Consider the following 13,617-nt stretch of genomic DNA (forward strand, 5'->3'; position numbering starts at 1 on the left):
TCCGCTATGTGGGCCTGTTATATAGCACCACGTGGCTTTACCTGGGTGGCTGACCATACAGTATTTAATTCGTGGGTTGGCTTTCCTCGGGGTCAGAAGATTCTTCAAGGTTCCTGAATAAACTGCTGGAGAAGAGCCCAAGAGTGTGTTGCATCATTCTTGCAGGTCGAGGGTGGTCGTGACACAGGCCAGTCTATGTTGTTCTTCCAGTGGAGTTGCAATCCCCCTCTGTTCCTCCAGTCCTTTCACCAGCTACTCCACTAGGTTCCCTGAGCTCAGTCTGATGGTTGGCTCTCTGCATCCACATCTGCTTTGGTCAGTTGCTGGCTGGATATTCAGAGACTGCCACACTAGGTTCCTGTCAGCAAGCACCTCTTGACCACAGCAATAGTGTTTGGTTTGGTGTCTGAAGACATGATGGATTCCCAGGTAGGGCAGTCCCTGGTTGACTTCAGTCTCTGTTCCATTTTTTTCTCCCTTTTCTTCCTTTGGACAGGAACATTTCTGGGTTAAAATTTTTGAGATGGTTGAGTGGCTCCATCCCTGGATCAGGAGCATGCCTATCCACCAGAGGTAGTTTCTACAGGTTCTCTCTCCTCCTTCTCTGTGCATTTCAGCTAAACTCATCCCCATTGGGTCCTGGGAACATCACATTTCCCTAGTATCTGGGACCCTCCAGGGGCTATCACCAGTTCCTCATTCACCTTGATACATATTTTTGTTTGATTTCCTGACCCTCTGCACCTGTGTCCCATCTTCTTTAGTTCCTGATACTGCGACCCTTATTTCCTCCCCCTCCTTTCTCCCTCCTCAGTCTCCCTCTCACTCCACCTGTCAAAATCATCCTGTTTCCACCACTACCTCCCCATCCCCAATGCAGGACTGAAGCATCCACACCCTAGTATTCCTTCCTCCATATGGTCTATGGGTTGTATCATGGGCATTGTGAGCTTTTGGGCAAATAACCATTTATTAGTGAGTATATACCATGTGTGTTCTTTTGTGTCTGGGTTACTCACTCAGGATGATGTTTTCTAGTTCCATCCATTTGCCTGAGAATTTTATGTAATCATTGTTTTTAATTGTTGTATAGTATTCCTTTGTATATATGTACTACATTTTCTAGATCCATTCATCTGTTGAGGGACATCTGGGTTCTTTCCAGCTTCTGTCTATTATAAATAAGGTTCCTATGAACATAGTGGAGGATGTGTCCTTGGTTTGGATTGGTGTCTGCAGATATGTTGGAAAATATTTTGGGTATATGCTCATGAGTGGTATAGCTGGGTCCTCTCATAGGACTATTTCCAATTTTCTCAGGAACTGCCAGACTGATTTCCAAAGTAGTTTTATCAGCTTGCAATCCCACCAACAATGAAGGAGTGTTCCTCTTTCTCCACATCCTCAAAAACTTCTGCTGTCGACTATTTTTTTTTTAAGATTAACATTGTTTTATTTAATTAGGCACATAGAGAAGTTACCACAGACATGAATTTTCTGACACACGACTTCCTGCTAGTAGAAGGTGTGGCCAGGACACAAGCGACCACTTTGCACTTGTCCCTTTTACCAGTTTTTCTTTTTATTTTTTTATTAGATGTTTTCTTTATTTGCAATATCTCCTTTTGAGGTTCCCCTCCAAAAATAAAATAAAATGAAATAAAATAAAAAAATACAACTAAAACAAACCCTTCTTCCCTCCTCACTTGCCCTGCTCACCAAACCACCCCCTCCTGCTTACTAGGCCTGGCATTCCCCTACACTGGGGCATAGAACCTTCACAGGGCCAAGGGCCTCGACTCCTACTGATGACCAACTTGGCCATCCTCTGCTATACATATGCTGCTGGAGCCATTAGTCCCATCATGTGTAGTCTTTGGTTGGTGTTTTAATTTTAGTCCCTGGGAGCTCTGAGGGTGCTAGTTCATATTGTTATTTGTCCTAAGGAGCTGTAATTCCTTCAGATCCTTGGGTCCTTTCTCAGGCTCCTTCATTGGAGACCCTGTACTCATCCAATGAAGACCCAGAAATGAATTCACAAACCTATGGCCACTTGATCTTTGGCAAAGAAGGTAAAACCATAGAGTGTCCTATTGATAGTGTACGTTGCTTTACATAAGCTTTTCAAATTTATGAGGTTCCATTGGTTGATTGTTGTTCTTAAAGCATAAGCCATTGGTGTTTTGTTCAGAAAGTTTTCCCTGTGCCCATGTATTCCAGGCTCTTCCCTACTTTCTCTTCTATTATATTCAGTGTATCTGGTTTTATGTGGAGGTCCTTGATCCACTTGGACTTGAGCTTTGTACAGGAGATAAGAATAGATCAATTTGCATTTTTCTTTTACAAATATGGGTAACTTTGCATTTGGGGCATACATATTCAGAATTGAAGGTTCACCTTGGTGAATTTTTCCTTTGATGTGTATATAGTGTCCTTCCTCATCTTTTTTGATAATTTTTGGTTGAAAGTCTATTATGGTGGATATTAGAGTGGTTACTCTACCTTGTTTCTTGAAACTGTTTGCTTGGAAAAAATTTTCCCATCCTTTAACTTTGAGATAATGTCTGTCTTTGACTCTGAGGTGTGTCTCCTATATGTAACAAAATCTTGGATCCTGTTTACGATCCAGTCTGTTAGTCTATGTCTTTTTATTGATGAATTGAGTCCGTTGATTTTGAGAGCTATGGATCAATGATTGTTGGTTCCTCTTATTTTTTGTTAGAGGTGTAATTGTGTGCTACTCTTCTTTTGTGTTTGAGTGAAAAGATTAATTTCTTGCTTTTTCTTGGGTGATGTTTCTTTCCTTGTGCTTGCCTTTTCCTTCTATTATCCTCTGTAGGGCTAGATTTAGGGAAAGATATTATTTAAATTTGGTTTTGTATTGGAAAACCCTGTTTTCTCCATCTGTAGTAATTGTGAGTATTTTGGGGTATAGTAGCTCGGACTGGCATTTTTCTTCTCTTAGCATCTGTATGATATCTGTCCAGAATCTTCTGGCTTTTAGAATCTCTATTGAGTAGTATCGTGTAATTTTGATTGGTCTGCTACTTGACATTTTTACCTTGCTGCTATCAATATTCTTTCTTTGTTCTGTGAAGTTGGTGTTTTAAAATTATTATGTGACAAGAGGAATTTCTTTTCTTTTTGCATCTGTTTAGTGTTCTGTAGGCTTCTTTTATGTTTATTGACACACACTTTCATAAGAAGTTATAGTCCAAAACCCATATAATTTATTGCTTAATGCAATATAAGGGCCATTGGTAAATAAAAGTTGAATGTTTCTGGAATTCCATTTCTATTTGCACATATCAATAAAGGAGGTGTGGTAAGAATTCAGATCCCAGATGCCCTGAAAACTAATGATTCACTTATTGTTTTAAGTTGACAAGAACTGTCATCCTCCTATTAACATCCACTAAAAGTTTCCTGAATGAATTTTCCTCAGATCCTGGGGCTATGATGTGAGAATTCAGAAATGTCTTCCAAGCCTCAAAGTCAAAGAGAGACATGCATACAGGTGTTAGATATCAGCAGAAAGAGAGTGGAGGGAAGAGGCAGAGAAGGCAGCATTAGTGTTAATTCATCCAAAAGCTGCTGTGCTGCACTACTGATGGGGACTATGTTCTATATATTGAAGAAGCTGCTTTATGATTAAGCGTTTGTACTCACCCATCACTCAGGTCCAGGTCCCTGGAAAATCCTTGGCTCAGGCACATGCTGCACCAATCTTTGGCCTTTCATAGATATATTTCTTAAACACCCCAAGTATTCCCTGACTTTAGGAAACCCTTAGGTTGCTTTGAGCAGGCAGCGATGTAGTTGCTTGAGTAAGGATAATTTCTCTAGTTACTGTTCAAGAAGGAAAAGTGAAAATATCATGTGTATACACAGCAGAGCCATGTATCATATAGCAGTGTTTTCTGTGACAGTGTTCAAGTCTGTCTTCACTAGTCAACCCTTTTATGCTGAGGAATTATAGAAAAAAGAAACAAATGGTAGAAGAGCAACATATGAAGGATATGAACCTGAGGAAAAGGTGGGCCCATTTAGTCTCTATGTATGAAAGTACCTCCACCTTCACATGGGGTCAGAACTTCAAGTGACATAGGTTGCTCAGATCAAGGTGTTTTATGTGCATGTACTGTAATAATATTTTGCATTTCTCTCCCAAACAGTTCTTTAGAACGAGTTCAAGCTTAAACAATTAATATTGAGCACATAAACAAATAAGAGGATACCATCCTAGTTTGTGTGTGAGGTAAATACATCCATTCCAGTATTCCCTCCTGCCAAAGACACCCAGTAGGAGTATAGGGAGTTTTGAGGATTAATAAATCCCATTCCTTTGAATAGTCTAACTGTTGTACTTTAGCTTCTGCAGTTTTCTCTTCTAGCAGAGTAATGGCCTGTAAGGCCTCTGTAATTAAAACTCTAGGTGAACTGGGATGAGTATTGCCCTTCAGGATATTAAATAAAGGGCTTAAGTCTCCTGTAGTAAGCTTCAAATATGGTCTGACCCAATAAATATTACCTAACCGCTTCTGGTAATCAGTTAAAGTTTTTAGTTTATCCAATCTTAGAGTGACTTTTTGAGAAGAGATATAATTTTTGTTTATCAAATGACCCAAGGAGTTCAAAGGTCTATTATGTTGAATTTTTTTCTGGAGCTATTATTAGCCCATACTTAGTCAAACATTCTATAGTTATTAACAAAACCTGCTCTGTTTGCTCTTTACTTTCTGTAGCTAAGAGAATATCATCCATGAAGTGAATTACATATACTAGAGGATATGCTTTTCTAACCTTTAATAAAGCTCTGTCCACAAATTTTTGGCACAATGTAGGACTATTTTTCATTCCTTGAGGTAAGACTTTTCACTGAAATCTCCTATAGGCCTTCATAAATTTACTGAGGGAACACGAAAAGCAAATCTTATGGAATTTCCAGGATGCAATTTTATTGTAAAAAAGCAATCTTGCAAATCTATAACTATAATATAGTTTTGATTTGGAATAGCAACTGGTGAAGGGAGGCCTGGTTATAAGGCTCCCATATCATGCATGGTAGAATTTACTGCCCTAAGGTCTTATAAAAGTCTCCATTTTCCTGATTTCTTCTTAATGACAAATATAGGAGTATTTCATGGACTATTGGACTCCTCCATATATATCCTTTCTCTAGCTGTTCTTTCACCAGATCCTCAATGGCATGTATCTTTTCTTCTGTTAGGGGTCACTGATTAACCCACACAGGCCTTGAATCTTTCCATTCTATTTTATCAGCATATAAATGCTCATCAGTGACCCCTATGAAAAATTTTGCCAACTTAAACAGTCTGAGGTAACCAGTTTAACATTCATATCTTCCATGATATCTCTTCCCCAAAGGGAAAAAAGTAGAGAAGCTATAACATAAGGCTGTATATGTCCTGTTTTTCCTTCACATTTCCACTTCAATATCTGTGAACTTTGAGCTACATTAGCAGCCATTCCCAACCCTTGTAGAGTAGAGGATGTCCAATGAACTGCTTAGGATGGAGGCCAATCTTTGCCTGCAACACAGGACTTGTCAGCTCCTGTGTCTAGAAGGCCTCTAAATGATTTTTCCATTAATAACAATATCTTTAAAAGGTCTTTGATCATTGATTTCTTGTAACCAGGCCACAGTATCTGTAGACCCAAACTGTCCTTGGCCTCTCTCTCCCTTCAATGTGGGATTAGGGAGATGTAAGTAAGGTAATAGTAAGAGTTGAGCTATTATCTGCCCTTTATGAAATTGCACTGTTTCTTTTAATGCTTTAACCATAACTTTAATTTCACCGAATGTATCAGAGTCCACAACTCCAGGAACTACCTCAAGATTTTCTTGTAACTAGAACTGTGCCTGATAATGAGACCCACAGTTCCTGAGGGTAAAACACCCAATATTAAAGTGGGAATAAAATGTACACCATCCCAACTAGAAAGTATGACATCTGTTAAAGCTGCTAGTCTAAGCGTGCACTTCCCAGAGTTGCTGTAGGCAAATGGTGAATAGTAAACTCTGAAGCTTCTGGATTTAGAGGAGTGGATTCTTTACCATCCTTTTGGCTCTGAGCCTCTCTTTCCTTGGGGTTGAGAGGTTGCCCCAAATCTAGTTTTTTTGTCTCACTGTTTTCAGCCGCCCCCTCTAAAGAGTGGAGTATCATTTTTATGGAACTTTGATCTGCATGCGTTTTCCAATGTCTTCCTTTACCACAACGTGGGCAAGGATCTGGAGAAATGCCTTCTCTGATTCCTGAGGAACTTTACAGTCCTTTCTCAGATGTCCCTGCTCCCTGCTAAATCATGTGACCTCACTTCCCTGGGAGCTTTTTTTTTCATCTCCATAGGTATTTTTAATGTATGCACTGAAACTCTGCCCTTTCTTTGCTGCAGCATAGGCAATTCACTGCACTACAACAGGTGAGGCATCTAGACAAGCCCTGATACAATCTTGCAGGGAGCCTGTCTTACGGATTTGTCTGATCAGGTCTTGGCACAAAGTGTTTGCATTTTCCTAAGCCAATTGTTTTATTAATATGTCAGTCCCTTTCGAAGGAGGAAGCATTCTAGAGACTGCCTCTTCTAATCTAGCCATGAAGCTCTTACATGACTCATCATGTTTTTGTCTGATTCCTGAAAGGGCTGTAGATTTAGTCCCAGGCAGAGGTAAATTTTGCCAGCTGGAAATGGCTGTTCTAGTACTGTTCTAGTACGGCCTTCGGAATTTTTAATTGAGCTGCTGGTAGAGCATAATTCCTCTGCCCAAGGAACATAGAAACTGTAGGCTCAGAGCCACGTTTCAGCAAGCTATCTTGTACGTTTTTCGTGCCCTCTCCTCATAATCAGTTCTCCATAAGACGTATTCCCCAGGAATGAGTGTGGCTTTAGCTGTCTGATACCAATTATGAGGTGTTAGCCAATGGCTGCTCACTGCGTCCACTATCTGCAAAGTGTATGGTGCTCCTGGACCTATCCTGCTCCTAAGGTCTTAACTGCAGACTATAATTCTTTTAATAATTTCAAAGGTAGAGGCTCCCATTGAGGTTCATCCTCATCATAAAATACAACTGGACATGTAAGAGTAAAATCTCCTTGTCTTTTAGCTTCTACTATTGCACCATCAAAACTGACCTGTGGAGGCAACTTCCCTGCTCTTGGTTTCGTTTTAAACTTAACTGGTGCAGTAAGCAATGGTTTGTTCCTACCAGGATCATAAAATTGATCTCCTTTTGACTCACACTTTACAGCTTTCTCTCTTGAATCCCACTCTTCACTGCCATCACCGCCACTACTCTCATCATCGATTTCACACTTCTGTCCTACTCTGCTAATATTAGGAAATTTCTTATTCATGGTAACATGCTTTGCCTCTGTCTCATCAAGGATTCTGAAGGCACTTCCTCTACTAAAAAATCCAAATTTGACTTCTCAGCCAGCAGATCTCTCCTCTGCTGCCACAGAACAAGAACATGACTAGGAATTTCTTTAGATGAATTCTTTTCATGAAACCTCTTCATATCTTTATCTACTCGCTTCCAATCTTCTAATGTCAAGCTTCCCTCCTCCAGAAACCAAGGACTGATTTTTAGTACAAAATCATAATATTCTTGTAAAGATTTATCTGAGACTTTTAAGCCCCGACTTGATAACATGTGCTTGAAGACCAACAGAAACAACTGTTTTCCTTTAGATTCTGATTGCCCCATGATAACAAGATTACTCACCAATAACTGATAAACTTATCAGTGGTCCCACAGTGTCCTAGTGAGAGCCTATTCTTTGCCTGAAAAAGGAAAAAAGAAAAAGAGAAAAAAAGAATAAGAGATAGCTAACCTGGACAGAGCCCAGCATTAGGCTCCAACTGCCACAGGGTGAGATGTGGGAAATGTATACAGGTAAAGACTACTAAAATAGGGATAATGTGGTCACTTAGTGCAGTGGGAACTCCTGGGATTCTATGACCACCTGAGCAGCCCCTTGAAATTCTGTCTCAGGCTCTGTCATGCCCATGACCCTGTTTATACGCAGGGTTCTTTTAGTCTTTGACTTCCCATCCTGGAAGACTGTCTGCTCTTGCCTCATGCCATTCAGTCTGTCTTAGGCTTACTTATCTCAGAGGATGTTAGGTTACTAATTATTCAGATGTTCATAGATCAGGACAGTGAGCTCAGCAGAGACATAGCCTTTCTCTTCTCTGCCTCCCATTGACACTCATATGACAGAAAAAGCACACCTGCCATCTCTCTGGGAGGCAGAGGTAAACCACCATATTGATCACTCTAATTTCATACAAAGGAGAAGAATAAAGCCAGAAGATATAATAGCACATTTTTAGGGTTCCAGTTTTCCTAATTGTGTTGTCCTTTGACTATCTATGTACATTCTAGACAGAATAATGTTCTATTCACTTGTTTGCCTTTTAATGTACAAGAAGTATTCTTCTATCTTAAGTGTATGTAGAGATTTTATTATAATTACTTTCATATATCTATGCTGAATTTCCTTGACTTATGAATTTGTATACTAATATTATTAGCTAACATTTTATTTCATTCATTTCATTGCTCATTTCTCATTCCATTTGTTGTATCTGTGCTATTGTTTTAGATACAAATAGTAACTGTACACATTTGGGTCTTTTGTATAATCTGAGGCATAAATGCCCAATATTTTACCACTGAGTATTATATTTACCTGAGCTTTATAGACAGCACATGACAGTAAGATATTTTGTGACTATGCTTTCTTCTTTAAAGATTTATGATGAGGAGTTAATGACTTCCATAGAAGTGAGTTTAAGACCGTATAGAGACAATTGCATTATTCTTTTCCTTAGTTGTCAATAGGATGAACTATATGGATACAGTGTATAAATTTAAAGTGGCTATTGTCTTGGAAAATACATTCAACTAGATCATTATGCCTCCCAAGTGGGAAAAAAAGTGATGAATGAAGAGAATCAGAGGGGGAGGAATTGGATGATGAAATTAAAAAGACACAAAAATGCAATTTACTTTATTCCTTTCCTCTATATACCTGTCTCTACTTACAACCCAATCAAACAACTGTGTTAGATTTTTTTCAATAAAATAACAAAGTTTCTCTATACTTTCAGAAGTTTTAGTGCTGGTACTTTCCCACCTATAAGGGGAGACATTTTCGTCTCTGCTTATTGTATTCAATCATTGTCGTTCTTGACCATAACAGCAAGAAGATAACAGGTTGAACCTGTTCTCCTTCCAGTGTTTCCATCTCAGTGAATATTTGCTGTCATCATTCCCCAGAAAAGTTTTAATTTTTAAAGAAAGTGTGATGTTGCAGCCCTCATGATATCTATGATGTGAATAACAGAAAAAAAGTCAGTAAGCTTGGAGAAAATACAACTATTTATAAAGCTAGCAATCCTCAGATTTTATGACTTTCAGTGTACTCTTGGTGAATAGACACACAGACAGACAAGCCGGTAGAGGATATATAGATAATCTCTATCTATGTGACTATCTGTCTATCCATTCCTAAAGGAAAACAGGTAATTAACACTTGGAAAACAGCCCATGATTTTCTTTTCTCTTTTGCTTATGATGTTATATGATGCTATCTTGTTAATTTCAGATCCTTTAAATATGGCTTAAATTCCTTAAAGAGATTAATGTGAGTTCTTGGAAAGAAGGCATTTAGAAAGTTCTGACATGTGACACAATGAAAAACCATGTTTACTTAAATTCATCATATCTGTGTGATTCATAAACATTTTATAAGATATTACACTGTAGCATTGACTTTAACTGTGATATATGACAATCTAACGTAACCGAAGAAACAATTCTCTGTGTGCATCAGAGTAACAGTAGTCAATTTTAAGCAACAGAAGCCATTGGGCAAACATTAGTGAAATGGTTCAAATAAAAAAGTTAAAGAGTGTGTAGGACAGGAGAATAATGTCTCATCTCCCTTTCTTAAGGCAAAGTTTGATGGTGCATAAGGAAGGAAATACTTGAGAAAGTCTATGTCTGAAAGACTGGGCGATTTGAGAATTAAAGCAAAATCTTTAGAATGATGAAAGCACTTCACTTCATCACAGCTAGGAATCAAAGATACTTGAAAACCACAGAATAATACCCCATAATTATTACTTTCCATTTCATAGAAGTAAAATTTGAAGCGAACAAAGATTAAGGGGACTCTTGGGGAAAGGTACATATGTAGAGGTTTCTGACTTGGGACACTATGGATGACCTGGGAAAGCTAAATTGAAATGAATATTGGAGAAAATATACTGGAAACCTTGGAAGAAATGGTAGGAAAGGCTAGAGAGATGCCAACACAGTTAGGAGCACTGGCTGATCTTGCAGAAGACATGGCTTTAGCTCTTGGCATGCTCCTACGTGGTTCATAACCATTTAAAACTCCAGTTTTATGGATTCTGATGACTTTTTTTTTCACCTTCCTGGGCACAGACATGCACATTGCCATGCAAAAATGCAAGTAAAACCACTCTTATCCATAAAATTAAATAAAAGCAACCTTAAAAACTAAGAAAACAGCAAGAGGAAGCTGAAAGAATGCAGAGTAGAAAGTAGGAAACAACCTGTGACTCAAGCAGGAGCTCTATTGATGGGACTTAGAGATGGGAGCACTATAGGATAAAATAGACATCTCTGTCATTCCTACCTACAGAAAAAGCCTACAGCACTTATACTCCTTAACACCATTGATAGCACTTAATGATTTTTCTTGCTTGGCAGGCTGTGACTTAAGGTGAAGCCTATTCTCTCACTCTATATGTCAGAAACTAGGCTAGTATGTAGAACTAGAAATAGGAAACAAAACAAATAAGGGAGCCAGAAGCAACCTACATAGATATACTCCTGGAGAGTAGGAAGGCTAGATGTGGAGATGTTGAGAAGTCATATCATCAGGAGGATCAGGTCATAGATGACACAGGTCAGGGCACCATTTTCTGCAGTAAAGACAAAATGCTATTATCTAAGGATAAGAGCAGAGAATGATAGCCATAGTCCAATGAACTGCTTAGTCTCTACTGCTCCTTCTCATTCGTGTGCTTTCTGCAGGGATATTAATGTTGTAGGTTCACTGATACACACCCTTTGAGTATTGATTTTTTTTTTCTGATTGTATTCTTATGCTGTCCTTTAGCCATCTGATTGTCCTTAATGCTGGCAGGCCAGATAGTCCCTGATGGGAGCAAACTTCTGGCATTGCAGGTAAAGATGGTAGTCCTTGAAAACCAACAGTCTTCAGGCACACAGGCAGAGTTGGAAGTGCCTGCTGGCTTCAGGCAGCTGGTTGTTCCTGGTGGAGGCTGGCCTCCAGAGACACAGAGACAGAGGCAGAGCTGGTGGTCCCTGATAGTTGTAGACCTCAGGGATGACAGGTAGAGGTATGGACTGGAAGATGGAACACAGAGGGGACATGGAAGAACTCCACATATCTGTTAGGGATTCCAGGGGCACCAGTGGTCAGGGGCTTGCTTCTTGGTGATCTGATATGGTTGTCCCCGCTGGCAGGAGGCCTTCAGGAATGTAGCTAGAGCTGTGACCAAGGAAATGAAATGAAGAGGGAATAGGGCTGAATTTGTAGCTGCTGAGTTTGCTCAGAAGGGCCTGCAGTCAGGGAATTTGGGTGGCAGTCTCACCTGGTGGTTCCTGATGCCTACTGGCCTCTGGGATTGATGGTAGAGATGTGGGCTGGAAGCAATAGTTTACTTAATATACATTTTTCATTTTATGATAAACAATATATGCATTCCTAGTATTTAAATTTATTTTTTTTGTACTGCCTTAGAGATAACCTCAAAAAACCAGAAGAGAGACAATACCTAATTCTTACACTTACCATTCATAAAGAGACAGGTATTTCTCTGAAAACTTCATGATACAGGAGAAAAAGCATAGTTTTTCAACTTGTAGGGAATGATTTAATACATTTCTCATTTCACTCCTTCCTGTGTTCTTGCCATATAGTTCTTATTAAGTATCTGGTGTTGTCCAGAAACACAGTTATAACCACGCTCTTTTCCCATTTACCACCACATATTATTTCACTATTGTTACCCCTCACATAGAAGATATTTTATGTGATTTTTTTCAATTTTGAGAGGCCTCTATGACTCTTCCCTCCATGTATACTGAGGCACTCACAAGGGCTTTTGGACATTGCTCCATAGAGAGTACCCCCCACCATTGATACTCTGATATAAAAGTTCAGTTGTAGCCTTGCAGTGTCTCATCTTCTCAGGCTGCCTCTTCCAAATGAAATTGTCTGTTATGTTGTTGTTGCTGCTGTTGTTCGGGATTCCTGATAAGAACAGAGGTAAGTGAGAAAGGAGAATGGGTAGGGAAGATGAGTCATGGGTCTCACTACTGATCACTTATGTTCTCTTTATGTATGAGAAGCCTGGTCTTATCCTACAGGACAGGGCCTATGAGGTTCACATCTGTGAGGCAGATGCAGATGGGTGACAATGTGTGGTATAATGGAGATTATGGAACAGATAGACTGAATAGGATGTTTTGAGATATGCCTAGCAGGCCCCTAGTGAAACTGCCCATAGTTTCACGAATGGGATTCTCCTCAGCTAGGAGGGAATAAAGGACCTGAATTAGAGGGTTTGAAATGCAAAGAGAAAACACGAAGTCAAGTTGCATCACAGTCAAGGCTCCACTTTACTGAGAATAAACCAGGGTTTTTATAGCCACAGGAGAAACTGAAAACAAGTCTCTACATTACACTACAAAGAAAGTTCAGGTGCCAAAGTCCCCAGGTTCAGAAGATCTTCAGGTGGCTAGCTGGCTGGAGTACTCAGGTGGTAGGCGTGGTCAGGCGGCTTCTTCAGAGACAAACAGTCAACAGAGACCATCTGTCTTAGCTCCCAGGTCTTAGCCCCAAACAGAGGCTGCCAGGAGTCCAATGGATGACTGAAGTGAAGAGGGGATATAACACCCTAGGACTTTCATTTCACTTTGTGAAAGGGGTATTTTGGTGTATAACAATTTGTATGTAAAATAAACATCTTATTTGTAATATTCATCAAAAAAGCAACTGCAAAGATTGTTCATGAGGTGTGTCTGTAGGTTTCAATTTCAATGTAATTATTTTAGTTCCGACAGGTGATATTTTTGAGGCCCCTGTCTCTGCTTTGGAGATCAAGCTTCTATCTCTTGTAGGTCTTGTGCAAACCTCATTCAAAGTAAGGGACATACATATTTGCAGTGGTACCTGCAGAAACCATCCAGTCTCCACAGTTTCCAATTGATAAGACGTGAAACTGATTTTCTGGACTTCCACACAGGCTTAGTAACACTGGATCAGGCACAGAATTCACACTCAAGATCAGTGGAGTGGACCCTGAGGATTTGGGGGTTTAATATTGCTTCCAAATATTACAAATTCTTTCTACAGTGATGCAGGCCTTATTAAAAGTATCTTTACTTGGACTGGCTCAACTGACAACTATATAATTTATCTGTGAGGCAAATAAGTACTGAGGAACTCCAGACAGTGAGTTATGCCTTGGTTCCTGTACACCTTGGGTACAGCTTATTGGTTTCTTTTTTCTTTTAAGTTTAATAG

At 39.5% G+C, this 13,617-nt stretch overlaps 1 non-coding gene across 1 annotated transcript; it reads right to left on the minus strand.

The window, feature by feature from the left end:
* Window positions 1-8,142: 8,142 nt before the first annotated feature.
* On the minus strand, window positions 8,143-8,280 carry LOC116100180. The gene has a single exon (XR_004122523.1). It is a non-coding gene; the product is annotated as a small nucleolar RNA SNORA17 (small nucleolar RNA).
* Between the last annotated feature and the right edge of the window lie 5,337 nt (window positions 8,281-13,617).

The sequence above is a fragment of the Mastomys coucha genome, unplaced genomic scaffold (genome assembly GCF_008632895.1).
Source record: "Mastomys coucha isolate ucsf_1 unplaced genomic scaffold, UCSF_Mcou_1 pScaffold20, whole genome shotgun sequence".
NCBI classification, from domain to species: Eukaryota; Metazoa; Chordata; class Mammalia; order Rodentia; family Muridae; genus Mastomys; species Mastomys coucha.